The sequence below is a fragment of the Diceros bicornis genome, chromosome 12 (genome assembly GCF_020826845.1).
Source record: "Diceros bicornis minor isolate mBicDic1 chromosome 12, mDicBic1.mat.cur, whole genome shotgun sequence".
Classification (NCBI taxonomy): domain Eukaryota; kingdom Metazoa; phylum Chordata; class Mammalia; order Perissodactyla; family Rhinocerotidae; genus Diceros; species Diceros bicornis.
Window position 1 is genome coordinate 22,883,279 of NC_080751.1, and position 27,944 is coordinate 22,911,222.

The following is a 27,944-nucleotide window of genomic DNA, read 5'->3' on the forward strand; positions in this document are numbered from 1 at the left end:
AATAACTTCTAAGGACCCCTGGCTGAGCCTAGCCTTGCCCCCAAATCCTCCTTTTGCTCCACTGCTAGGGTGACATTGCTAACACCTGACTATGTTCATTTCCTTCTCCTAAAGGTCCTCAATGTCCCCCTCCATTTCCCAAGGACAAAGGGTCAGGGAGATTCAGGCCAAAGAGAAGTCCTGTGTGAAAGCTTTTGGGGCCCCTTGGAGAAAAGGGAATTGACAAGCTTTGAGCCTCTGAATCTGTGGCCTGAAGTTTAGGCAGGATCCATCCTCCAACAGACGTTGGGTTTAAGAACCCAACAGTCGTGTCCAGGTCGATTTTATTTCCCTCGGCTGCCTCCCGGATCTCCACTAGCTGCCCCATCACCCCAGGAGGGGTCAGTAGCGAGCAAAAGGTGTTGCCAGGGGATGGGGCTGGTGACCCTGCTCCTGGGCTTCCCGTCCAGTTCCCCGGGCAGATGTCCGAAGAAAACACTCCGGCCAGACAATTGGTCTTTCATTAGCATCTTTTCTGGCAGTCTCGGGGAGGATTTAGGACTGAAGCGACTGGAAGCGAGATTCTTTTTCCCCCTCGTCTGCTGTATGGCTCCTCCTACTCCTGGCCCTGGCGCCAGGAGACTCCAGGGCTAGGAGGAGCGGAGACGACCTTGGTTTCCCCGGGTGCTCGCCACCGCCGGCCCAGCCCCCCGTCACAGGCCCCCGGCAGAGTTGTCCTCTTCATTGCTCTTTGGGCCTCTGGCGGTCCCGCCCCCAGGGTGACTCACGCCTTTTCCTGCACCGCTGGGGCAGCGGGGGGGCCCAATGAGGAGCCCCGCTGGGCCGTGCGGGGCGCGGCCCCGAAGTGGCACGTGTCCTGCTCATTCCTGGGGTGGAGCGCGGCTCTCCCGGGTGTGTAGCCTGAGCCGGCCTCACCGCCTCTCTGAACCTTCTTTGGATGTCTCCCAGTCCGCACATCACGTTTAGAGTCGTTTCGTCGGTCCACAAGTGGAGGAAAACCCCGACTCTGGAGTGAGAAGGGCGATCGGCACAAGGAGCCGATCAAAGACCGGCAGTCTCCCCCTCCAGCCACTCACTTCCTGGAAAACCACGTGAAAAGGAGAAAGAGAGCGCAGTCAGTTAATCAAAACGACAGTACTAATCAGGGGCCCTAGACTGTTAAGAGTGGCGCTGGGAGGCGGATGGGTAGGAATACCAAACAAACGAAGCAGGAACCCTAAAGGTAGCATCCTACTAGCCCTTAACCCAGGGCAGTGACTGAGATGGCCGGGCCGGGAATCAATCAACCTGTGGGTTGCCACTTACTTGCGGTAAGTCCTTGGGCTCGTTTAAGATTTATGAACATATTCTTACTCCCTGGAATTCTAGAACTTTAGAGCTAGAGAAACTTAGAGAGTACCCATAGTTGTCACCCCTCATTTTAAAGAAGAGACCTAGGAGGGTTAGGTGACTTGGTCGAGGCCCGTACTCTTCCTGCTGTTAGTTAATGGCGGGGAGTCACGCCTGGAACCCAAGGACCCAATGCTCCTTCCACCTGTTGTAAAACCAGCGTCTGCTCTCACCCTACCCCCCAGGTGGAGGGTTGAGGTGAGGAAAGGGGCTACTCTCAAAGGAGCTGGTGTTAAGGAAGCATTAATCAAATGAATGGGGTCTCCCTTGAGTTGAGAACTTTATGTAGAAACAATTTTGTGTTTCAGCAGAAAACTGAATCATCTATATGTGTTATCTATTGCACACCCTCCAGGATTATGAGATTCAAGCCTGTTCATTATCTTTAAACTGTTTTGCAACTCTGTAAATTGTAGGTAATTGACAGATATGTAAATTCTGTCCTATCTGGTAGAGATTTGACTTCTTCCCACCCCCACTCCGGTGGCAGGAAAAAACCCACTTCTGTCTTCATTTGCAATTCATCCCAGCATTCCTTTACTCCATGTAAATTTGTGCTGTTTTAACTTTTCCTTTGAACCAATTATAACATCTATCTGCCTGGTTCTGTCATATCATTTGAGCAAAATAAATTCTTTAATGCATGTTTATTTTTTATATTTTTATGCAAGTCATGATTTTACCTTATAGCAGTGTCATACCACGTCCCCTAGGCCTAGCCATCCCACTGTGTGGGGTGGTGCATAGCTGCAGGATGAGTGTTTCTGTGTCCAAATGAATCCAACCAGAACTACTCTTCTCTGGGTTTGTCTGGGGGGACAGTATGTCCGGGGATGGCAGCTAGGGCTGGCCCAGGGAGGCTGACCTGGGCCCTCCATCTCCACTCACTGATTAGTCTTCCTCTTTTGACATCGTATCCAAAAACTATGTCAGGGCAGAAGTCCTACCCACTTCGGAGAGCAGGGTGTGGCTTGGAGGAGAGGCAGAGGGCCGGCCCCTGGAACCAAGGCTCATGTGGAGCCAGGAGGCAGCCGGGCTGGGAGCCTCTTTGGGTCATCTTTCCTCAGTTTAAGTTCTTTTCCCTGTCTTTTTTTTCTCATGAGTAGTTAATACATTGAAGATAACAGAAGTACTTGTTTACCACACTGAAAAAAGAGGGGAAAAGAGAGGAGGAGATGGGAGGAAATGAAGGAATGAAAAGGGAAGAAATGAGAGAGAGAAGACAAAGGTTAGGGTACAGAGGACGCACCAGAGTGGTCTTCCCACCCGGATATCCTGGGCTACACAAAAGGATCTAAGGACATGGCATTAAATAAATAACACTGTGTCACTTCTGACTATGTGAAGGAGAAAGCCTCCGTTTGGTGCTAGTCTGTCTTCAACACCTCTCTTAACATGTCCTATCTCCTCTCTTAACTAAGTGTAGGTAGGCCTCCAGGCCAGAGCCCGCAGTCATCAACAGTATCCAGCTAGAATTGAACACCATTACTCTGTTTTTGTTGTATTTATTTTACTGTCTTATGATTTCCTCTTATTTATAGCAAGGGATACTGGTTTTTCATTGATATAAAGTTTCTTTTAAAAGTAAGTTTATTTAAGCTTTTAAAAGGGAGCCAAGAGAAAAAAAAACATCAGTCAATGTCAAAAAAATTAAGTAAATATTAGGATATGCAAAAATCACAAGGGTGGCACAAAATGACTGGGATTGGGGACTCAAGTACGAAGAAAAGGGAAGGAGATGAAGAAGAAAGGAGAAAGAAAACAATACAAATGAGAGAAGTGAAACTATGTCGGGGGTGGAGGGACGCTGGCAGGGCCAACCGAGACCAAGATCGTAAAGGGAGAAAGACGAGAGCTGAGAGGAGGGGAAGAGGGTCTGACTTTCCTATGTGGGGTCTGAGGCAAAGATAGGACGGTTCCAGAGCAGTATAGGTGGTGTTTCAAATGTATCCTGATGGCTTAGGAGACTTTGAGAAGTGAATCAGGAAAACTGGTAGTGGTTTAGGGTGGCCCTGACCGTCAAAAAAGGGAAAGGGGGTCTCTGCTGTGGGCTGCCCCGCGGGTGAGCTCCGCGCTCTCTCTTTCTGCCGTTAAACGGCTACTTGAGTGGACATCGCTTCATTTTTTTCTTTCTTCGTTGGTATTCATTAGATATTTTTAAATGTCTGATTGTGAGAACCTGTTCTCAGAAGCTTGAATTTTCATGCCGAGGCGTGAAATTAGTGTCCAGTAACCCAGGGCCTGTCTGCTTCACCCCTCAATTTAGAAATATGCTGGTTGGCACAAGGCTTCTGGTGCCAAAAAATCTTTCATTTCTGAAGACTTCTAGCCAAGCTCCATGAAAAATACAGCCATAAATACTCATTCCAACGACTCCCCAGGCCGTAGTCACAAAACTTGCACATTGCATTTACTCAGGGCTCCCCAGCCAAAATCATCGCACTCATTCTTCTCCAGCGTCCTTGGAACCCTGTGTCCGCCCCCACCTGCCTCCCTGTGTACCCCCTTCCTTGTAGGCCATGTGTCTGGATGCCAGGTTGAAGCCGTGGGCCCCGATTTCCTGCAGTTGTAAACCTCTGGCTCCCTGGTTTACCACAAAGTGATGCTCTCGCCAGAGGCACTGCAGGCTGAAGCCCTGGACTTGTGGCTTTTATACGGAGGTCCTTGCCACTGGGGTTCAGATATGTAGGCAGAACTGATGATTCCCAGGGGGGTGGCCAGCGGGGTGGATTTGCAAAGTTGATTTGTATTGGGAGAGGGGAGAGGGAGGTCTTAGAAGGAGAGTGGGGGACAAGTGGGAGTTCACAAATTATAATGCTCCTCTCCTCCACCCCATGAATTGTCCCTGGAGTTCAGGTAGTCCACAGAGGGTGGTCCTGCTTCCAAAGGCCAGGCACAGACCAGTCACTAGCAGCCCCTACAAGGGTATGCTGTGAGGTCCCCACTTGTGTTTCTCAATGCTGGCCACATATTGGAACGAACTGGGGAGCTTTAGAAATACTGATGTCTTTTAGAAATACTGCCCCAGACCATTTAAATCTAGAATTTCTGGAGGATAAGCTTGGCCATTGGTGTTTTTTTTGTTTTTGGGGTTTTTTTTGTGAGGAGGACCAGCTCCGAGCTAACATCCATGGCAATCCTCCTCTTTTTGCTGAGGAAGATTGGCCCTGGGCTCACATCCATGCCCATCTTCCTCTACTTTATATGGGATGCCGCCACAGCATGGCTTAACAAGCGGTGCGTTGGTGCGCGCCTGGGATCTGAACCGGCGAACCCCGGGCCGCCGCAGCGGAGCGCGCGCACTTAACCACTTGCGCCACCGGGCCGGCCCCACTTGGTGTTTTTTTTTAATTGAACTATAACTTAAATATAACAAAGCAACAAATCCTAAGCATACAGCTTGATAAATTTTTGCACCTGGGTAACTACCACAGATCAATATTTGAGACGACCTCTCTTTCGAACTTTTCTAGTCTTCCCAACTGCTGGTAGAGGAGAGGAAAAAAGTCTTTCTTCCCTCTATCTATCTTAGGTTCATTGGCTGGGACTCTGTAAATTAGACTGGCGAAAGACAGAATAACAAGAGAAAAACAAACGTAAGTTTATTAACAAGTACATTGCACATACACTTGGAGCACTCAGAGATGACAAAAGAACGAAAGAACAATAAATTTTTAGAGAAGTGACAAGACAAAGGAAAAGGACTTTGAATTCTAAGGACAAATTGTGGGAAGGCAAATAGTTGGGGAAAGTAATGGTAGCTAAGGGCTCCTGTTAGCAAGGTTTGTGATGTAGATGCCTCTGGTGCTGTCTCTGGGCTGATAAGGGTCTAAAGTAGTCTCAGTGATTAACTTCTGACCTTCCTGATAGAGAGAGGAGGGGGACACCTGTACAAATTTATATCCTGCTTTTTTAGGCAAATGGGGAGAGAGCAGAGAGCTTTTCTCCTATCTGCTTCTTCTTAATTGCTTTCAGCTCAAAATAATCCTTATGCCAAACTGGCATATTTTGGGGTGGCATATTCTGCTACCCTTCACAGGAAACCCGTGTCAGGCAGTCTGGGTCCCCTCACTTAGCCTGAGGGGAAGGGAAATGCCCAGGACTCCAGGGTCACTCTCTCCCGAGTATCGAGTATCGAGTATCCTCACTACTAACATTCAGAACAAATCACTTGAAGATGAGTGCCCCATGGGTTCAGAAAGGCAGAACTCCGGTGAGCTTTTTGTTTGTTTGTTTGTTTTTAGGGTTTCGGGCCCACCCCTGCCTCAGTTGTTTTTGTTTTTCAATCTATGTCCTGCCTAGAAGGTCCAGCACCTTTCTTTAAAAAGGGTGTTCTTGTCACCTACTTTTTCAATATGGGGGCCTCAGCTGTGTCTGACACAACAAGAAAAGTCCTGTATTACCTCCCTGGTATTGTTCTTTTGTGTGTGGTGAAGTATACATAACAAAATTTGCATTGCATTGTTGTGCAAACCATCACCACCATCCATCTTCTAGAACTTTTTTAGCATCCCAAACTGAAACTTGGTACCCATCCAATTATAACTCCCCGTTCCGTCTTCCCCCCAGCCCCTGGCAACCACCATTCTACTTTCTGTCTCTATGGATTTGCCTATGCTAGGTATCTCGTATATGTGGAGTCATACATATTTGTCGTTTTGCATGTAGCTCATTTCACTTAGCCTAATGTCCTCAAGGTTCATCCATGTTGCAGCAAGTGTCGGACTTTCACTCCTTTTTTAGGCTGAATAATATTCCACTGTATGGATATACCAGATTTTGTTCATCCATTCATCTGGGACATGGATTATTTCCACCTTTTGGTTGCCGTGGATAATGCTGCAGTGAACATCGGTGTGTGATGCTTGAGTGCTGCAGCATCCGTAGTTTTTAGATGCTCCTTTGCTGATTCTAACATGCAGCAGGGTTGAGACTCTGGTCTGGAGGCTCATGCACTGTCCCTGTTCTCAGTCAGGCTTCAACAGCACAGCTGAGGAAGCCAAGAGGTGGCAGGATCAGGCAAGCTCTGGTACCATCACGGTTTCTGATTGATCCCAGGTCACGTCCAGTGCTGCCTCCCTGGAGGTGGGCTGCTGTTGGCGACCTCCTACCTAATTAGCCACCTCAACATCCCTGAGCTCCAGAAAGTTCTGGGCTTTTTTGCAAATTGGCAACTTCTTTTCCTTGAGATTCTGGGAGATCAGAATTTGCGACCCCAAAATGTGTCTCTTTGGCTTGATTATTTTTAAGAACAAAAGACTCAGAAAGAAACTTTGACCTTCCCCCTCTAACTGCCTAAAAGAATTTAAGACAGAAGGCCTATCCCAGGAAGGAGCTATCACCATAGAGAACTCTAGGTGTGGTAGACAGGAAGGCAGGAAAGCACCCAGAAAAGCCCATTTTTTATCAAAGTTCTCTCTCTCTCTCTCTCTCTCTCTCTCTCTCTCTCTCTCTCGGGTCACGTTGTCCATAGATGGCCCAGCAAACATTTGTTTACCAAACATTTGCTTGTAAATTTCCATCTCCATGTGAATTGCCTTCCTCCCCTTTGAAGTCCCAAACCACTACCCCCAATATCCTCCTTTGTCTTTAACTAAAGATGGTATTTAAGGCAGTGGCTTCAGCCATTTTGGCGAGTTACTCAGTTTTCCTGGGTTTTTTCCCATTTATGCATGTCATTAAACTTTGATTTTCCCGTATTATTCTGTCTCATGTCAGTTTAATTCTTAGACCAGACAGAAGAACCTAGAGGGTAGAGGAATAGTCCTTCCTCCCCTACAAGATCAACTCTGCATATAAAGGTGGTAAAGAGGCCTTTGTCTTCCACGAAAGATCTTGCTGCACCCTTTCCCCAGGGCAGGAAGCACCTCTTAGCCTTTACATTTGCATGACCAAGAGGGGCCACTCCAAGTATCTTCCTAGAACTGAGAAAATCTGCTCCAAGATGACTTCCTGCCTCTACCAAGCCCCGGAAGCAGCTGGCAGCCCTTAAACTGCTTCTTCAAGAGCTAAAAAAAAATCAATTTTGCTTAGCCAAGCACCCCACTGTATTCACAGGCCTGCCAGGTGACAGGATCTGGCCTTGGGTCTGGACTGCACAGAGCAGCATGGGCGGAGGTTACTTGGGGGCTCAGTGGCCCCCGTGCCATGTGGGAAGAGGTCCATTTCACTCCATCTCAAGGGGTACACGGCATGGCTCACTGGGTAGTGAGGACTTCAGAGGGTGAAAGCTGTAAAGCTGGGATCTCTAGGGCTGGCAGCCTGGGATCCCAGCGTCGGTGCCCTGGGCTGGGACCTCAGCCACCTCACAGCCTCTGGCAAGAGTGGCAGTGCCAATGCTCACCTTGGCTTCAAAGGCCAAGACTGTGAACTCGTGTGCTCCTGAGGCCTCCTAAAATTAGCACCAGAGGAGGCCGAGATTCTGGGCTATGCAAGTGGGGGCCTAAGCCAAGAAAATGTGAATTTTTACTGTTAATGGGGTCCTCTTAGGGCCTGTAGGCTGAAGGGGCCTTGGGAAATTCTGATATACCCAGATAATCCTCAAATTCCAATCAACAAATAGTGAGACTGAGTCTTAAGAGAATTAGTTTCAAATCTTCCCATTTCCCAGAGCTACAGTCAGTTGAATTTGAGTTCCATGCTCCCCAACTCTCTCTGCTCTGGGGATGCTGATATAAAGTGAAATAGTCAGGATTCTGAAAGCAAGGCTGGCCTCTAGAGGCAGGGTATACTCAAATGGGAACTGTAAGGCCTGAAACAAGGAGCTAGACTTACCAAGAGTTTCCAGTCTTCTGGTTTTCATGAAGCAGTTCTTATCCTGAGGATGAAGCCTAGAGACAGCAAGAGCCCGGTAAACTAGAGCCTGCTGGTGGCCAGAACTGGCCAGGCATTTCTGGGGCCCACCACCTTCTCTCGAGCTTATCAAGGTCAAGGTCTTCTCTAATAAAGACCATTCAGCTATTCAGGAGTGGCTGCCTTCTTCATCAAAGCAGGAGCTGGAGCCCTGAAGAAGGAGGCAGGCATGGGGCCTGGTGATCTTAGAGACTCACAAATTCTTTCCATTCATCTTCCCCATGCTGGGCTCTGCTCCCCAACAAGCTTCAGGGAGCACCTATTTTTGTGCAAATCATACTCCTATGCCCTGAGGGATACAGAAAGAGATAAGGCAACAAGAAATTTACTATCTGGTAGAGGAGACAGCCAGGCATATAAGGTAAGGAATCAATGCCCTGAATAAAGTGTAGAAGGGGAAATACCTTCCTCTACCCTCCTAGGTTCGATAGCTGGGTCTATGAAATAAACTGACAACAGGCAGATTAAAAGGTATACAAATTTATTAATTTTTAATATTACAAAAAGCAAAGTGGACAGGGGCATCACAGGAGAAAAAAAGGTGAATACCCAAAAAAGTAGTGGGATTTCAGAACTTATATGCCATCTTAAGGGGAGGGGGATGCACGTCTCTTAGGGGAGAGTAAATGATTTTTAGGACAGATGAATGGGCCCCTAGAAGACTAGATAGGAGATATGATCATCTGTGACAGAGTGTGTCTGGGTGTGGCGTCGACTTCTAGTCTCCTCTCCTGTGATAAGAGTTGATCTTCCCTAGTTGATGAAACTCCCAGGGAGGGGATTTATGACAATGGAGTTCCTTTTGGAGGATCTGTCTTTAGGCAGATAAGGGGAGTTCAGAGAAAACCTCTCCCTGCATTTGCTGTTTTTCAAGTGCCTTCAGCTCAAAATAATCAATATACCAAAACAGCATACTTTTGGGCGGCATGTCCTGAACTCCTTCAAAAGCGTGATTAGAGAATGCAGAGTTCTGTTCACAGAGGAAGTAATCCTCAAGCTCTGTGGGATGTTGTTCTATTAAGGATGCTGCATTGTTTTTATACAACTTGGGTATTCTTTTAAATAACAGCAGAAACTAACATCATAAAATTTTATTAGGGTCAGATGTGTGCTAAGCACTCTAAATGCATTAATCTGTTTAGTTGATACAACAAAACTAAGAGGAAAGTACTATTATTATTATCTCTGTTTTACAGATGAGGTTAAATGCTGTTTAGAGATGTTAAATGCTATTCCTGAGATGGTCCACCTGGTAAGAGGGGAAGCCAGAATTTTAACGCAGTCTGGTTCAACTCTAAAGCTTGAGTTGTTAATGGGATGCTATGCTGGACATCCAGCTGTATCAACAAGCACATTGAAGGAGCTCTGAAGAAGTGAGTGCTGATTTTGGTTCCAGCCTATGGCCTTAAGTCAGTACTTTGCACCCCAGGCTTCAGTTTCCTCCTCACTTGTTATAATGGTTTAACCAGATGACTACAAATGTGCCTTTCACTTATTTTTCCTTTTGGTGAGGAAGATTAGCCCCCAGCTAACATCTGTTGCCAATCCTCCTCTTTTTGCTAAGGAAGATTGGCCCTGGGCTAACAGCCATGTCCATCTTCCTCTACTTTATGTGGGATGCTGCCACAGCATGGCTCGATGAGTGGTGCATAGGTCTGCGCCCAGGCTCGGAACCAGCGAACCCCAGGCCACGGAAGTGGAGCACGTGAACTTAACCACTGCACCACCAGGCCGGCCCTGACTTCCATTTCTAAACTTCTCCCAGTCTAGGATTTTCAAGTTCCTAAAATGAAACCATCTCATGCTCACTCTTTTAAATGCCTGAATCCCAAAGAACATGTAAGAGGCAAGTAAGCTGCTGCTACACTCACTCAGCCTCTGACTTCTGGGAAGCCTGCTTGAAATGGCTGAGTGCAATGACAGGGCTCGAAAGTGGGGGTACAGAGGTTCACATTTGAAAGGAACTCACCTTTATACAGTGTGTATTAAGGTTGACTGCTAGATCACCCTGCCCCCACATTTCAATGGCTTAACCTAAGGAAAGCTTATTTCTCACTTAGGAACAGTCCAACCCAAGGGTCCTAGTTCTATGGCTCTCCTCCCAGGCTTCTCAGGAACAGAAGCTCCTCCTATCTGTGGCTCTGCCTGTCTCCTGGGTCCTCAGAGTACTTTGCTTCCAGTTGTAGAGGACCACACGAGAGGCTTTTAGGGTGTAAGAAGTAGCATCTCTTACTTCTGCCCCATTCCATTGGCCAGATTTAGTCACATGATCCCACCTACCTTTCCAGGAGGAACTGGGAAATATAGTTTCACTGTGTGCCCAAAAGGAAGCTGACAGATGAATACCCAGTAGTGTCTATAGAAGTCCCTAAATAGTCAACTCAATCATAAGAAAAGAAAAGTAAAGAGGAACTTACCCTACCAGTCATGGAGACTGTCCACTGCTGGCCTCTCTGAGTTGTCGATGGCCCATTTTCCCACATGACCATTCATAGTGCTAACCTGAGTGTTTCTTGGCAGGAATAAAGTGAACCCCCTTTCCTTCTTTGGTTCTCTAAGAGAAGGTAATAGGACTTTCTTCAGTGTCTTGTCCTGGGATCAAAGTTAATAATAATAGTAGCTAGCATTTATTGAGCACATATTACATATCAGGCACTTACATGCATTATCTTAGAGTGGGGGCAAATCTCAAGGTCTGGATGAGATATGTGGAATTGAATAATGCAATTTAATTTACTTTTTCTATAAATGGCTTTAATTTCTATTTTGAATGCCCATTCTTCTGGGTTGCAGGAACGTCATTTCAGTTGATTTGGGCGCTTGCTCTAGCCCAGGTTTTTTCTAAGTCCCCAGGTGATGGGAGTAGCTGAGACTCCACGTCCTGGTGTTCATCTATCCATAGCGGCATCTGCCATTACCTCCTGTCAATGACAAAAATAAAACAACTTGAGTTTGATGTCCTTTATTCAAGGGAAAACAATCTATGGATGGGGGAGTAGAGGCCTCACAAGCAGTGGAGCACTGCTCCCGAGGGATTTGGGGCAAGAGTGGGTTTTATAGAGCCTTAGAAGAGGCAACGCGGACACAGGGCATGATTGGCTGGGAGGTCAGGGGTTTCCTTATAAGGCTTGAAGGTCCTGTTTTCTAGGGTAAGGTCGCTAGCTGAAGCTGAATTGGAGGATTGTGATTGGTGTATGTTAGGTTTACGTGGCAGGTGTTTCCCGTAAGTGCAGGCTGACAGGTTTAGATTTGTGACATGGGCCGGGCCACTGGGGCGGCCTCCACTGTATGAACTTTATCAACCCAAATTTCGGGACTTGACATTCCATCAGGCCCCTGCCTGCGCTGCTCCTTTGCTCCACACCTTGAAGCCATGGTTCTCTCTGCTACCTCAGAACCACCTCCCACTTCACAGAGTCAAACCACTGTTTCCAGCACCTGGAGAGAGCCAAACACTCCCACCCCTGCTCAACCCTTCTGCCTGACAAATTTCTCTGCCCTGGAGCCAGGAGGCACACCACTACCTCCCCCCCAGGGGCGCAAGCCCCTGTCTCAGAAAGGACCCTACTACCAATGTTTTGCCTCTCCTCAGCTTCTCTACTCCCTTCCATAGTCTTGATAATCCTTATATGCCTATGTGGGAGATCAAGATTTGGCCACCCTGAAATCTATCTCTGTACCTTGGTTGTTTTCTCTGAGGACATTTGACCTCCCCCACTAACTGCCTAAAGAATTTAAAACAAAAGATCTGTTTCAGGAAGGAGTTATTATCATGATGGCTGTAAATATAATGTAAAATAGATGTTACAATAGAAAAGGCACCAACAAGCCCATCTTATCAGAAGTTCTGTCTCTGGCCACATTCTTTGGATGGCCCTGTAAGGAGGTGCCAGACAGACATTTACATTTATAAGGGAAATCTCCATTTGTAAAGGTATTTCCCTTTCTGTATTGGGAAGAGGGGGGATGACCTCCTCTCTAGAAACTTATCAATGTAAAAGGTGAGGCCTTAAATCTGCATAATAAACCTTACTCTTGTTTACTGTGCTTTAGTGGTAATCTCCTGTAACTGACTCCCCCCCCCCCCCGCCCCCAACATCCTCCTTTGTCATTGGCTGAACATGGTATTTAAGACGAGAATTTCTGCTATTGTGTTGAGAAACGCAGTGTCCCTGCTTTCCCCCATGTATACATGCTATTAAACTCGGTATTATTTTCTCCTGCTAACCTGTCTTGTTAATTATTTGGCCAGCCATAAGAACCTTAAGGAAAAGGGCAGAGGGAGATTCTCCCTCTCTCCCGACACCTAGTTCTCTGTTTTTCCATTTCTAATATTTAAGGCACAAACTTGATGCTTCAATTATTCAAGGGTTAAATTTTTGCAGTTCAAAAGGCCTCATTCTTACCACTCCTAAGTAGTTGTAGCTTTTCTGCCTTATCACTCCTCCCCTGAGGCAATAAATGCTACTGACTTCAAGGTGATAAGGAAAGACTACAGACTGAATGGGAAAAGGGCAAGGGATACTAGGAAATAAATATAGAATAAAAAAAATTTTTTTGTAAGTTTCTCAAAATATATTCCTGTCACAATCTTATTTACTCCTCAATGACCATTCTATGATACGGGAGCCGTTATGATCTCTGACAGATGAAGACACTAAGATGTGTTCTTAAGATCTACTTTGCCAGGACACTTTTTGGGGTATGGTGGGTGAAAGGGGTGAAGATCTTTTTGAATTGGTAAAAAAGTCTGGAGAAGGGCTATTTAAAAGACATTCAATATTATTACTTTTAAGCGCCGACACAACCGATATGAAATCTCGTCTAACAGAGACAAGTCTTAGACTTTCTTTAACAAATAGCTAGGGCACACTTGAAATTTGTAAGAAGCCTATTATTTGGAATGGATAAAACAAAAGGTTTGAGAACTTTCCTTTGAATTAAGTCCAACTGTCTCTTGAAATCTGTTTTAATGATTAGCTTATTAGAAAAATCCTTTTATTTACCAACAGTGTGAATGTAAAGTTTGCTTAATCATTCAATAAATATTGATTGAGGCCATTTCAAGGCCTATGTCTAAAGAGTAATGAGATTTTAAACTCTCCAATTTGCAGCATTCAGATTCTTTAAACTCCCTTCAACTGCTCCCTTCAACTTTAAAATGTTTTTCTAAAATTTAACAGTAAAGTTTCTTTATTCAATGAATACTTGAAGCAGGAGGCTTTACACTGGAGGTGGGGTCTGGGAGCCTCTCAGAGGAGAAAAGGTAGGTGAGGCCAGGGGAGAGGTGCTGAGAATAAGAAGAAGGTGAAGGCAATGCCTGGCACCACCCAGGTGTTACCGAACCAAAGTGGGTTTGCTTCTTGGTGAGTTGAAATCAAAGCCTTCACCAGAAGTAGTTGTCACACAAAGTAAGATTTATTTGCAGCAAATAAGGAGCCCACGGGGAATTATTTCCAGAGCTGTGGCTTCCGAGCAAGGGAAAGCAGGGGCCTTTTATTTCAGATGGGGAATGAATATTCATAAGGGGGAGGTGGGTATTCACTCCAGCAGACCCAGTTGGAAAACATGCTTCCCCATACATCGAATGCTACGGTAATAAGGCCCAAGCTCCTCTTGGGGTGGAGATCTTAACATTAAAATGAAGCAAAAGTAATGTCCTGGGCACTTCTCAGGCCTATGCAGGCATTGCTCTTGTGGTGGGGTTTGGACTGGTTCAGGGCGGTTGGTGATTGCATCTCTTAACATAACTAAAAAAACCATTTGAAGAAGCAATCAAGTGCTTCCGAAACCTCTTTTGAGTTACTCAGGGCGGTTAGTTGATGACACAGGCACCAATGAAATGCTGGAGGAATGACTGAAACCGCAAGGGTGCAAAAGGGCTGAAACTCTCTCTCCAGTCCCTCCTGGGACTGAGGTATTCTCCTGGGAGAATACCTCAATTTTCCATGGAATGCTCCCTCACTGACCTGCCTTGACTGAACCTTGGTGCTCCAGGATGACTGGGCTTTTCTCATACCCCAGTGAAGCCCATTCGCACCTTAGCCTCATAGCACCAGACAGCCCAGCAGAAAAATCTGCAGAAGCTTAAGACACAACAGCAGAGATGAACCAAAGATGGGCATGCAGATGGATTTTTGGAGAGGGTGGGTTCCTGCAAGGATAGTAGCCAAGGATAGGTGGCAAGGGAACGTGGCTGGGGCTATCACTTCTAAAAGGAACCATGGTAAAAGGTTATTTTTGAAGCTCAGAGACCTTTGCTAAGGATTCCAAATAGCGCTTATTAGAGAGCCTCCAGAGAACTCCTAACCTATGTGTCCAGATTCAACCAGTGCCCATCATCTTATGGTGGAAGAATCAGCCACCTTAGAAGGAAGGACGCCTGGCACCTCTGAAGCTTTGCAGGCACTGGGCTCAGTGGTTCCCGAGACGCTCACCTTTTGTTAGAAAAGACAGCAGCTTCCTGTGGGCAGTGGGAAGACTGGGGCCCTTCTTGGAAGAGCTTGGTGCAGCCTGCACTGGCATCTTGAACAAGAGGTATCTAAGTGTTGTTCATATTGCCACCTAACTTCTTTTTCAAACACCAGAATCAATAATGGCCATTTCCAATAGTTGGGTGTGTTCATAATTAAGCCTTAAGGTGACTGTAAAGGAAGGAGTCAGGCTGTCCTGGCTTCACCACTTTTTAGGTGTGGTAGATTAAAGGTGGCTGCAAATTCTTTCCCACTCCTCCTCCCATTGAGAGATGGAATCTATTCTCCCTGTCCTTTAACCTAGGCTGGGCCTGTGATTCACTTTGACCAGGAGGATGCAGTAGAAGTGATGCTAGGATAGAAGAAGACTGGGAGCTTCTGCTGGGGTCTCTCAGAATGCTTGTTCTTGGAACAGTCCCTCTCAGAGAGGCTACGTGTAGGCACTCTGGGTGACAGCCCCAGCCAGCAGTTGTTCAGCAAAGTTGTGCTTGGAAATCCAGCTCAGCAGACCCTTCAGATAATTGCAGCCACAGCCAACATCTAACTGCAGCTGCACGAGAGACCCCAAGTGAGAACCACCCAGCTGAGCTCCAGAGAACCATGAGCAATAATAATAAAGTGTTGTTTTTTCTTCTTTTTTGTGTGTGTGAGGAAGATCAGCCCTGAGCTAACATCCATGCCAATCCTCCTCTTTTTGCTGAGGAAGACTGGCTGTGGGCTAACATCTGTGCCCATCTTCCTCCACTTTATATGGGACACCGCCACAGTATGGCCTGACAAGCAGTGCGTCGGTGCGCGCCCGGGATCCGAACCCGGGCGGCCAGCAGCGGAGCGGGTGTACTTAATTGCTACGCTACAGGGCCAGCCCCAATCAAGTGTTGTTTTAAGTCACTACGTATTGGGATGTGTGTCGAGTATGACTTCAGGTGAGATACTTAACCACTCAGAGGTTTCGTTCCCTTCTGTAAAATGGGCAAAATAGCAGTCTCTACCTCATAGAGCTGTTGTGATAGGAATGTAATAATGGTGGAAGTGCCGAGCACAGGGCTGGCACACAGTAGGTCATCAATAAATGCCAGGCTCCTTCCTGCCCCTTCTCCAGGAGGTCATATATCCCAGATGTGAGTGAATCTTGGCTGCTGCTCTGAACTTCCTGGGCAAACACCCAACTTTCCTCGCAGGGAACGCCGCAGGTCAAATTCGATTTTTTCTTTCTGGGGCAATCTGTGACCCCCTTAGGAAAAATATCACCACCTTGTATGAGGAAAATTGCGTGTTTTTTTTTTTTTCTCCTCAATTTAAGGGATCAAGGAATTAAGTCTTCGCCTCCCCCCCCTTTTTTTTTAAACAAGAAATATGCTTGCTCACACTGAAAAGTACCGGCATGAAATAAAACAACTCCCCTTCTGTTTCACAGCCCCCAGGTTTTCTTCAACACCCCAGCCCTGGAGAGCCACAGATTGCACAGCGGGCAGACTTTGTTGAACAGATGAACAACTGTGGCTTAATCTGTTTTGGAAAAAAAAAAAAAAGGCCTGAAGCAATTGATAAACAAGAGGCTGAGGTCAGCGTGAAGGAAGCGTAAAACGAGGCCAGATTGGGGAACGTTGAAACGTCAGCCTCTTTCATCCCCTGTCCTGGACTGGGCGTGTGGGTAGTAGTCAGGCCTAATCCGCTGGGAAAGGGGCTGTGAGAACCTCTTGGATTGCCTGAGTTTGGAGTTATGTTTTCAACATTATTCAAAATTATTTTAAAATTTATTTTTCTTATTTTGTTTTATTTATTTATTTATTTAATTTATTAAAAATAATTTTTTTGAAAATTGTATCAGAATATAACATAGAAAAGGGCACAAATCTTAAGCACAGGCAAATGAGCGCTCATAAACTGAACGTGTCCCGAAACCAGCACCCAGGTCAAGAACAGAAGATTAGTGGCACCCCAGAAAACCCCCATGTCCCCCCCACAAGAAGAATCACTCTCCTGACTTATAATCTCATTATTTTTAGGAGCTCATACACATTCATCTGTGTTCTTCTAGAGACATTCTACACGTATACAAGAATACAGATGTTATTAGTTTGCACAAATGCAGTAAAATGTATTTTGCACACTGTGTAGAATATTTTCCTGACTGTGCTGCCTCTGCCTTTTTTCACATTTATCTTGGTGATCATTCCATACCACTACATAGAAAGCAGCCAGATTTCTTTACTGGTCACATAATAGACCATTGTTCGAATATATCACAATTTATTTAATTTTATTTAAAGGCAAAGATGTTGTGTCCAACCCTTTTGGAGCTGGCTTTTTTAAAAAAAGGTATTCTTGAGCTATCTTTATTTTCCTTTAGATTTAAGGCGACAACTAGGCACTGCTCTCTGGAAGCCTTAAAAATATTACTACTAGTTCTTACTCTATTCAGAAATGTGCTGGGTGTGGTACCACCGGGGGTGGTCGCCTATTCTATTGCCTTGTCCTGTTAGGACTCACTTGTTCCATGTTTGAATATGTATCCAGGAAGTGGAAATAATGTCCCTGACACCCCCACTTCCTTTTCTGGCAAATCAGTGTCCAGCGAATGAATCCAACTACTTTCACCCAGCGAATGAATCCAACTACTTTCACCCACCCCCTTCCTTCAGTCAGCTGCTTACCCGGCATTGTCCAGGCTGAAATCTGCAGATTTCGGAAGACGGACCTCAAGAGCTCTTCCAGACAAGGCTAGTTGGAGGAACCATTGTTGGTTTTGATTAAACCAAGCCTTCCCCTTCTGCCTGCCTTTTCCTCCTTCTGCAGGTTCTTTTCATCCCTCACCTCCAGCCCCAGGTCTCTCCCTGCTCTGAACTCAGCTCTCAGAATCGTTTAGACTTAGCGTGAGTTCATCAGTGTCAACTTCTTTCTCCTAGTGGTATTTGCCTTTTAAATTTCTTACCTGCCATAACTATAGAACAAAAGGCTTTATCTCCTTAAGACTTTTTAATTCCCTGACAGCAGGAAGAATTGTATATTTGGGGGTTGGGGCAATCTCCTCATCTCCCTCCTTCACTACCAGAATCACACCTGTCCCTTCCCAGCCCTCAGAGGACAGGTGGGAAGGGGCAGGCCTGGCTGGGTCAGGGCCTCAGGGTGATGAAGGAGTTTCTCAGTATCTGCTACCTCCAGCGGAAAGGCAAATGCCACCAGCTTGTGCAAAGGGGTGCTAAAGGCTGAGCTGCAGAGATGTGTCCTCCGGAGGCGGGGTCACAGGCAAGAATCGGGGGCGGGGGCAGCCCTAATTCAGCATAGGAGGGAAGTGTAACACCAGGAGCAAGGATCACTGGATCACCTCCTGGAACTGCCAACCACACCTTCTCTGGGCCTCAGAGAAGGTAATAACGGTAACCACGTGGTAGAGTTGTCATAAAGATTAAATGAGTTGATATATAGCTGTGGTAAGTGCTCTATAAATGTTAGCTCTAATTCTTATATGAGATGGCCAGATGCAGAGGCCCCACTTCCTATTACCAGCGACCGGGGTAGCTCTGTCACCGCTCCATTTCTCCTCCTCTGGTTTGCCCTGCTTTCTCGGCTGGGCCCGAGTGGACAGCTCAGGCTCTTCCTGCCTGAGCTGTTCTTCTAGTCTCCGGCAGACTCCTTCTGGCCCCTTCCTCATGCCTGCCGCCTTAGCCAGGAAGCCTTCTCTCTTCCACTCTTCCTCCACAGGATTGTCACTGCCTTGCCTTCCTTTCATGAGGGACAGAAAGCCCACTGCAAACCAAAGAAAAAAAAGAAATCTTCTTTCCGTAGTGCTTTTGTGTCTCTTTTTTCCCTAGACTTTGCATTGTCCAGTCTCCTCCCAAACTCTCAACTCTGGTGTCTCCCTGCCCCCGCCCTTTGTATGTACCGAGGACAAATCTGGCGTTAGAAGAGAAGGACCCACCATCCTGACACTTGGGACTTTCCTGAGGTCAATGACAGCTGACACATCCCTGTCCATCGGCACCCACGTCTGTGCAGGAAGAGAAGGGCAACAGAACTGAACACTTGAGCGTTGTGAGGACCTACGACACAGACCTGGCTCTGTTCTAGGCATTTTACACTTTGCTCTTTCACTTAATACTCACTGCAGCCCTCCGACGTGGGTATAAGGACCATTCTGTAGGTTTTCAAACTGAGGCTCAGAGCAGGTACATATCAAGGTCTTATCACTGCTAAGTAGCAGAAATGGGATTTGAACCCAGATCTGCCTGCTTCCAGAGCCCAGGCGTGTTAGAGAAAATGTGAGCCAGTGGGACTTTGGACAGGAATAACGTTTTACATTCTGTTTTGTGTTTGGATCAACTACTCTGAGAAGCGGTATTTTCTACTTTTGAACTTGGCATGCACGATGTCTTTGGTGAAGATTGCAAGCTTCGTCTTGTCCACGCATAGATTTGATTTTGAAATAGCCAGATTGTAGACATTTGAAAGTAGCTTTGCCAAGATTCACACAGCACGTTGGTTTTCCTAAACTTCTTCTTTTTTGTGTGTGAGGAAGATCATCCCTGAGCTAACATCCATGCCAATCCTCCTGTTTTTGCCAAGGAAGACCGGCCCTGAGCTAACATCTATTGCCAATCCCCCTCCTTTTTTTCCCTTTTTATCCCCAAAGCCCCAGTGGATAGTTGTATGTCATAGTTGCACATCCTTCTAGTTGCTGTATGTGGGACGCGGCCTCAGCATGGCCGGAGAAGCGGCGCATCGGTGCGCGCCCAGGATCCGAACCCAGGCCGCCAGTAGCGCATCGTGCGCACTTAACCACTAAGCCACGGGGCTAGCCCCATCTCAAACTTCTGGAATATATTCCTCCATAAATAAATCTCCCAGAACAGAGCAGGAATTAGGGAGATGGGTCCAGGGGCTCCCCACCTCCAGTGAGGGGCTCGTCAGGGCAGAAGCACATCATAAAAGGCATTGGCAAGAAAACCAGTGGATAGAAAATGGTGCCTCATCATGTGAGCTCCTAAAATGGAGCTCACTTGAGAGTTTTATTCAAAGTGAGCAACACTCACCTTCATGGTTGACCAAGAGCAATAGCATTCAACAACGTTCTTTTGTAGCTCCAAATCTGTTGGAGATTTATGAAATGTCTAAGTAGAGGCTCAGTCTTTTCTTCTACCCAAGGTCTTCCCAACCTGTTCCCCTCAAGGTATAAACCACTCTCCCTCTGAATTTTTGCCTGAAGCTCTCATCTGAGCTAGACTGCCTAATGGTGTATCTAGTTTTCTAGTATTAAACAGAGGGACTGCACTGGGTGAATAGTGTTCCCCTAAAATCCATGTCCACCCAGAACCTCAAAATGTGACCTTCTTTGGAAATAGGGTCTTTGCAGATGCAGTTAGCTAAATTAATCATCCTGGATTAGGGTGGGCCCTAAATTCAGTGACTGGTGTCCTCCTAAGAGAAAGAAGAGGGAGAATCAGACACACAGACACAGACGAGGAAGAAGGCCGCTTGCCGATGGAGGCATAGATTGGAGCCACGCGCCAACAAGCCACACAACACCAAGGATTGCCGGGAAACCCCAGAAGCTAGGAAGAGGCAAGGAAGGAGTCTCCCCTGGAGACTTTAGGGGGAGCGTGGCCCAGCTGACACCTTGATTTCAGACTTCTAGCCTCCAGAACTGTGAGAGAATACATTTCTGTTGTTTAAGTCACCCGGTTTGTGATCATTTGTTATGGCAGCCCTAGGAAACTAGCGCAGGGACTCGCATTTGGCTCTTTAAATAAAAAACTTCCCTTATTATGAACATTTCCATGGGCTTTGTCTTGTTTTTACACAAGGTTCTCTGGGCCTCAATTTTCTCACCTAAAGACTGTGTATCAGTCAGCTATTGCTGCATCAAAACCACCCGACACTCAGTGGCATAAACCGTGAGCATGTATTACCAGGCTCACAGGTCTGTGGGGTGGCTGGGTGGCTCTGCTCCACACGTCTCTCACTCTTCTGAGACCTACAGGCCTCCTGGGCATCTTCTTATGGCAATGGCAGAAGCCCAAGTGAGGAAGCCCCACTGCGTAGGTACATTTAAAGCCTCTGCATGTGTCACATCTGCTAACTTCCCATTGGCCAAACAAAATCACAAGGCCAAGCCCAACATCAATGGTGTAGGAAGTACCCTCTGCTCACAGTGAGAGGGGATAGGAGGGAATATTTGTTCAACAATAATCCCAACTATCACAGATGGGATAATACCTACTGCTGTATACTGAATGTTTATGTACCCCCAAAATTCATATGTTGAAACCTAATCCCCAATGTGATGGTATTTTGAGGTGAGGCATTTGAGAGGTGATTAAGTCATGAAGGTAGCATCCTCCTGAGTGGGATTAGTGCCCTCATAAAGAGAGTCCAGAGAGCTCCCTTGGCCCTTCCTCCATGTGAAGACACGGTAAAAAGACAGCCATCTATGAACCAGGAACCAGTCCTCTCCAGACACGGAATCTGCTGGTGCCTTAATCTTGGTCTTTCCAGCCTCTAGAACTGTGAGAAATAAATTTCTATTTGTTTATAAGCCACCTAGTCTATGGTGTTTTTGTTATAGCAGCCCAAATGGACTGACACCCATTTAGCAGAGTTATTGAGAAGTGTATGGATGTGTAACTAAACTGGTATAATGATAATCAACATTTATTGAATGGCAGGCACCTTGCTAGATGTTTTACCGGAGTTTGGTTATCTATTGCAGCATAAAAAACAATCCTAAAACTTGGGGGCTTGAAACAACAACCATTTCATTTACTCACGGTTCTGTGGGTCAGGAATCCAAGCAGGCTCAGTTTGGTTCTGCTCCACATGTGTCAGCTGGGGTCATTTATTCCACTGCATTCAGCTGGTGGCTGGGCTGGGCGGGAAGGACCCAGAAGGCTTCACTCACATGTCTGACAAATTGGTGCTCCTCCCTGGGGAAGTGTGGGCTTCCTCACAGCATGGCAATTCACCATAGTTGGATTGCTTACGTGACAGCTGACTTCCAAGAGGGGTGAAATTGGAAACTACAGATCTCTTAAGGCCTATCCCCAGCATAATTCTGCCTCATTCTATTGGTCTATTTGAGTTTCCTATTGCAGCTGCAAAAAATTACTGGAAATTTAGTGGCTTAAAACAACACAAATTTATTATCTTACAGTTTTGGAGATCAGAAGTCTAAAATAGAACTCATTGGGCTGGAACCAAAACTGTCAGCAGGGCTGTGTTCCTTCCTGGGGGCTCTAGAGGAGAATCCATTTTCTTGCCTTTTCTGTTTTCTAGAGGCTGCCCACATTACTTGGCTTGCGGCCCCTTCCATCTTCAAATCTAGCAATGGACGGTCAAATCTTTCTCACCCTGTGTCATTCTGACTCTGACTCTCCTGCCACCCTCTTCACTTCTAAGGACCCTTATGATTTCATTAGGCCGCCTGGATAACCCAGGATAATCTCCCCACCTCAAGGTCAGTTGATTAGCCACCTTAATTCATCTGCAACTTTTATTCCTCTTTGCTATGTAATGTAATATATTCACAGGTTCTGGAGACTAGGACATAGACATATTGGGGGGGAGGGTCATTATTCTGCTGATCACAGGGTCAAAACCAGTGACAGGGACAGCCTAGGCTCAAGGGGAAGGGAAATAGACTCCACTGTTTAACAGGAGGAATAGCAAAGCTTCTGTGGCTCTCTTTAAGCCATCGGAATATGCATTAACTCATGTAATCCTCACACAGCTCCATGAGGTGGGTACTGGTATCCACATTTGAAAGCAGGAAACTGAGAGCAGAGGTGTTAATAACTGGGCTAAGTTTAGCCAGCTGGTGAGCAGGAGAGCTGGGTTTCTAATCTAGGCCATTTGGCAGAGGAGCTGGAGCACTGCTGTGCATGGCATGCCTGGTGTTCAGCAGATGTTTGTTTTCCCCTTCTCCATTGATCCTGTTTTTTTCAGCCCCTTAAGGGCAGGAAGCTGGCATCCCCTGTACCCCGTTAAACACACGAATCTCTCTCACACACACACTCACACGCACATAGGGCTTGTGGTAAAGTCCCCTTAATAAACAGGATGGAGTGATATCTATTTAAGTAAATATAAACTTAGTTTTGATTTTCCAACCGTGCCCTGACTGGTTACTAGTTTTCTTGTGATTTCTCTCTACCTGGTTTCTGACCCATCCATGGAACTGCCACCCAACTTCTACACTTTTTTGGCTTTTTGACTCAAACTCACTTCTGGCTGCTAGTCCTTATTCTCAGACATTGTCTTTGTAGTGTGGGGACCCTTCCCCTCTCTAAGGGGACCCCTGGCCCCAGCATTCCTCACCTACTCTGCAGGCCCGGACTGGTCTCCCAGAGCAAACCTCTGCTTGCCACAGCTGGGACAGCAGTGGTGCAGGCCCCGGAACCGGAAGTTACAGGGCCATCCCCAGGGGAGTGGAGGTGACGGTATCCAAAATCAGCATCGCATCTGAACACATTCGAACTTGGGTGGGTTTTGAGATCGATGTGTGTGGTGTGTGGACTGTACTCCCAGCACTGGAGGACAGTCAGGAGTGTGACACTCTAGCCTAAATCACCGCTCAGTTTGAGCCAAGTTCCCCACTTCCCACTCCAGAACCCACGAAAGAAGCCCGGTGTCACAACAGTCCTGCAGACAGAAGTGGACGCGTGCCTTGTGAACTGAGTAAGGCTTTTTGGATTCATTTACAAACAAACATATACTGAGCACTTGTTATGAACCAGTCGCTGTGCTGGGCACAGAGGACAAGGATAAATACATTAGACAGTTCCTGCCCTCAAGGAACCCACAGTTAATTATAAGAGATATTATCCACATTTTATACCTGGGCACGTAAAGTCTAAAGATGGTAACCACTATATATGTCTACCAATAAGGCAAGCGTTTTCTCCCCTAAAATTGTCATTGGTCAGAAAGGAGGGAGGTACTTTATCTTTGGGTCAGTAAAGGAAAAACATACTCCTGTGTGTCTTCTTTACCACTCCCATTCAACACTTCTGACACTTCTGGTCATCAGATGTGTGCATTTTGCACACATCAAACAATTCTGTGACACCAGTTGGGTGTCCTAAAACTTAATTCTGAAGCCATCTACCTGGAGATAGCATCAGATCTCACAAGTTAAGGATTCAGCCCCACAAGACTGCCCTCTCAGCCCCAATTCAGATGCCAATCTCAAGTTCAGGTTGTCACCTGTGCTTCCGACTGACTGGCTATAAATCGGAGGACCCCTTTCTCAGGTTCAATTTATTTGCTAGAGCGTCTCACAGAACCCAGGAAAACACTTTACTTATTAGATTATCTGTTTGTTATGAAACGATATACTAACTCGGGGATGACCAGATAGAAGAGATGCAGAGGGCAAGTTACACAGGAAGAGGCCAGAGCCTCCACGCCCCCTCTGGACACACCACTCTCATGGCCCCTCCACGTGCTCACCAACTAGGAAGCTCTCTGGACTCCGTCCTTTTTGGATTTTTACGGAGGCTTCATCACACGGGCATGACTGATTAAATCATTGGCCATTGGTGATTGATTCAACCTCCAGCTCCTTTCCCCTCCCCAGCCCTCCAAATCACATGATTGGTTCTGCTGGCAACCAGCCCCCATCCTAAGGTTATCTTGGGGCTTCCCAAAAATCACCTCATTAAGATAAACTCAGGTGTGTTTGAAAGGGGCTTGTTACAGGAATAACAAAAGATACCCATTTCGCTTTTATGACTCATCACTTAGGAAATTTCAAAGGTTTTAAGAACTCTGTGCCAGAAATGGCGATGAAGAACAAATATATATTTCTTAATGTATCTTAAATCACAATATCACCGGGTCTTTGCAATGTCTCTCATGTTACACCAAGACTTTCTAAATTTTTTATATTTAACAACCATAGTACAGTTTGAGGAAGACATTAGCCTAAAATAACCTCAATTCATGCTGGTTTTGGAAGCTTAGGGAGGTCACCGACTCAGCACAAAAGGAGGTGAGAAAATGTAACACAGATTTGTTAGTTATTCCTGGGAATATGACTTCACATTTGCAATGCTGGAAGTTGCTATAAACAAGCCTTTTATGATCACTTTATAAAGCAGAACAGTGAGTAGTTGTGTCGGAGAGACCAGTGAAAACACGAACTGACTAATGCTATGCGAATGGGCACTCTGTGGTTTGGGATAAAATTTCCAGTGACAGCATCCCACACGGGTCCAAGAGAATCTCCAACAACCCAGATGGAAGTGAGAATGCCTAATAAATGGCTCTCGTGACAATGAGGACGCTGATGACCAAGAGGCATGTGAAGAGTTTGGATGGATTTGTTTTATGAAATATGAGAGTGGAAAAAAAGTATTTATAAATTTATTATATTGTATAAATGGTATTAAACATGTAAGTATCACTAAATTCATAAATTGAATAAGCCTATCACAATTTCATCTATGTCACTGAAAGTTTTATGTGCTCAGGTTGACCAAAATATCATGGCAGATTTCCCCATTGGAAAGTTTAGGGCTGCCTTATACTCGGTGCCAACTTCCATTTGGGCACACATGGAAACTTTGCCCAAAGTCAGACACCAGCAGAGGCAGAGCCAGATCTGTCTGACCCACTCACGCATCTGCCTTAATTCCTCAATCAGACCAGGTTCCATAAAATCTGAGACGATGGTCCCTGCCCCCGCTGTGCATCTATTTCATTGCATTTCAACTCAGAGCATTTACTGAACCCCCAATACAAGGGAAGAATTATTTTCCAAGTCTGTAAATCACTTTTAGTACTGAACTCAGGGAGAAGAGGCTGACTTTTAAGATTGAGGAAAAAGGGTAGTTTGACTAAGAATAGCATTGGATTCGGCCTTTGTAGGCCATTCTCCTGGTTACGCAATGCGAGTTCTAGCCTTCTCTGTCCTCTTGCTTACTTCCTGAGAAGGATGAAAAAATGCCTGTAACCTCAGCCCCAGTAGGACAGCTCCAGGAGCAAATAAACGTGCAATCTCCCTTTGTCAGCTTTAAAATAATAAACAAACAAACCTCATTCGTCTCTTTGGGCAACAGGATGTTACTTTTTTCTTTATACTTCGCAGTATCACATAAACTTTCTACATGAGCGTGTATTATCTTTAATTAGAAAAAAAAATCAGTAAATATTCATTTTTGAAAACACACAACTATTAGGCTCCAGAATTTCAATTTCACTTTCCAGATTTGCATTGAGCCCACCTCACACTTAGCATCTTTCCTTCCTATTATTCCAGGCTAGGAGAACCCAACACCTGCCTGTGGGTAATATAGGCAGGGCTCCCCTCTCTCAGGGCCTGCCTGCCATCCCACCCCTCCTTCCCCCAGGATGCCAGGAGAACTATGCCTGAAGGAAAAGCAACAGAAAGATGCCCCAATAGAGCTCGTCCTATGTCTTTTGTGTGTGTGGTCAACATTATTATGTCTCTCCCTGAGATTCTCCTCTAGGGCCACATCCTTGCAAATATATCAAGTCCCTAAAAGTTCTGTGAAATAAAGTGGAAGACCGTGTATGACTCAGAGCAAGCTGTGCAACCTCTCTGAGCTGGCATTTGCTCATCTGTAAAATGAGTGATTGGATCCAAAAGGAAGAAGGCAAGAGAGCATGGTTTGGGGAGACTGACAGGACTGGATTCAGATCCTGACTGCTTATTGCTGGGCAAGAAGTGGAGCCTTAGTTTCTTCATTTGAAAGCAAACTTCTAGTGAAGATTAAATATAGCATATACTCTATACTGTAGAATATATACTGGTACATCCTATATGCTAAAATAAATGATAGTAATGGTTGTTATAATTACTACTACTATGTAGGTGAAAGGGCCTGTTTCTCTCAAAACAAAGCCATAAAGCATAAGGCTGCCAGCTCAGCTGTACAAGCTGTGCACTGCACAACTCCAGGGGGTGTCATCCACATGGAACACAATGTTTAGTGGTGCCCTGAGAGAGCTCTAAATAAATTTTAGATATTACTTTTATTAAGATTAACAAAGAGGAAATACAGGACTTTTCTTGTTATGTTGGGCACAACCAAGGCCCCCTAAATTGATAAAATAGATACCTAGAACACTCCTTTTTTATTATTATTATTTTATTATTTTATTGAGGTCATAATAGTTTATAACATTGTGAAATTCAGTTGTACATTATTATTTGTCAGTCACCATATATATGTGCCCCTTTACGCCTTATGCCCACCCCCAGCCCCCTTCCCCTCTGGTAACCACTAATTTGTTCTCTTTGTCCATATGTTTGTTTATCTTCCACATATGAGTGAAATCATGTGCTGTTTGTCTTTCTCTGTCTGGCTTATTTCGCTTAACATAATACTCTCAAGGTCCATCCATGTTGTTGCAAATGGGACAATTTTGACTTTTTTATAGCTGAGTAGTATTCCATTGTATATATGTACCACATCTTCTTTATGCATTCATCAGTTGGTGGGCACTTGGGTTACCTCCATGTCTTGGCTATTGTGAATAATGCTTCAGTGAACATAGGGGTGCATAAGTCTATTTGAATTGTTGATTTCAAGTTCTTTGGATAAATACCCAGTAGTGGGATAGCTGGGTCATATGGTATTATTTTTTTTGTGTGTGAGGAAGATCAGCCCTGAGCTAACATCCATGCTAATCCTCCTCTTTATTTTTTTATTTTTTATTTTTTTTGCTGAGGAAGACCGGCTCTGAGCAAACATCTATTGCCAATCCTCCTCCTTTTTTTCCCCAGGGCCCCAGTAGATAGTTGTATGTCACAGTTGCACATCCTTCTAGTTGCTGTATGTGGGACGCGGCCTCAGCATGGCTGGAGAAGCGGTGCGTCGGCGCACGCCCGGGATCCAAGCCCGGCCCGCCAGTAGCGGAGCGCGTGCACTTAACCGCTAAGCCACGGGGCCGGCCCCATATGCTATTTTTATTTTTAATTTTTTGAGAAATCTCCATACTGTTTTCCATAGTGGCTGCACAAGTTTGCATTCCCACCAGCAGTGTATGAGGGTTCCCTTTTCTCTATATCCACTCCAACACTGTTATTTTTTGTCTTGGTAGTTATAGCCATTCTAACGGGTGTAAGGTGATATCTCATTGTAGTTTTGATTTGCATTTCCCTAATGATTAGTGATGTTGAACATCTTTTCATATGCCTGTTGGCCATCTGTATATCTTCTTTGGAAAAATGTCTGTTTATATCCTCTGCTCATGTTTTGATCGGGT

The 27,944-nt window shown here is 45.7% G+C and overlaps 1 long non-coding RNA gene across 1 annotated transcript; it reads right to left on the reverse strand.

The window, feature by feature from the left end:
• Positions 1–1,022: 1,022 nt before the first annotated feature.
• Positions 1,023–12,164, reverse strand: LOC131411908 (uncharacterized). The gene is made up of 3 exons (XR_009221667.1): positions 10,744–12,164; positions 8,164–8,392; positions 1,023–1,079 (listed from the first exon to the last, which is right to left on the reverse strand). It is a non-coding gene; the product is annotated as an uncharacterized LOC131411908 (long non-coding RNA).
• Positions 12,165–27,944: the final 15,780 nt, after the last annotated feature.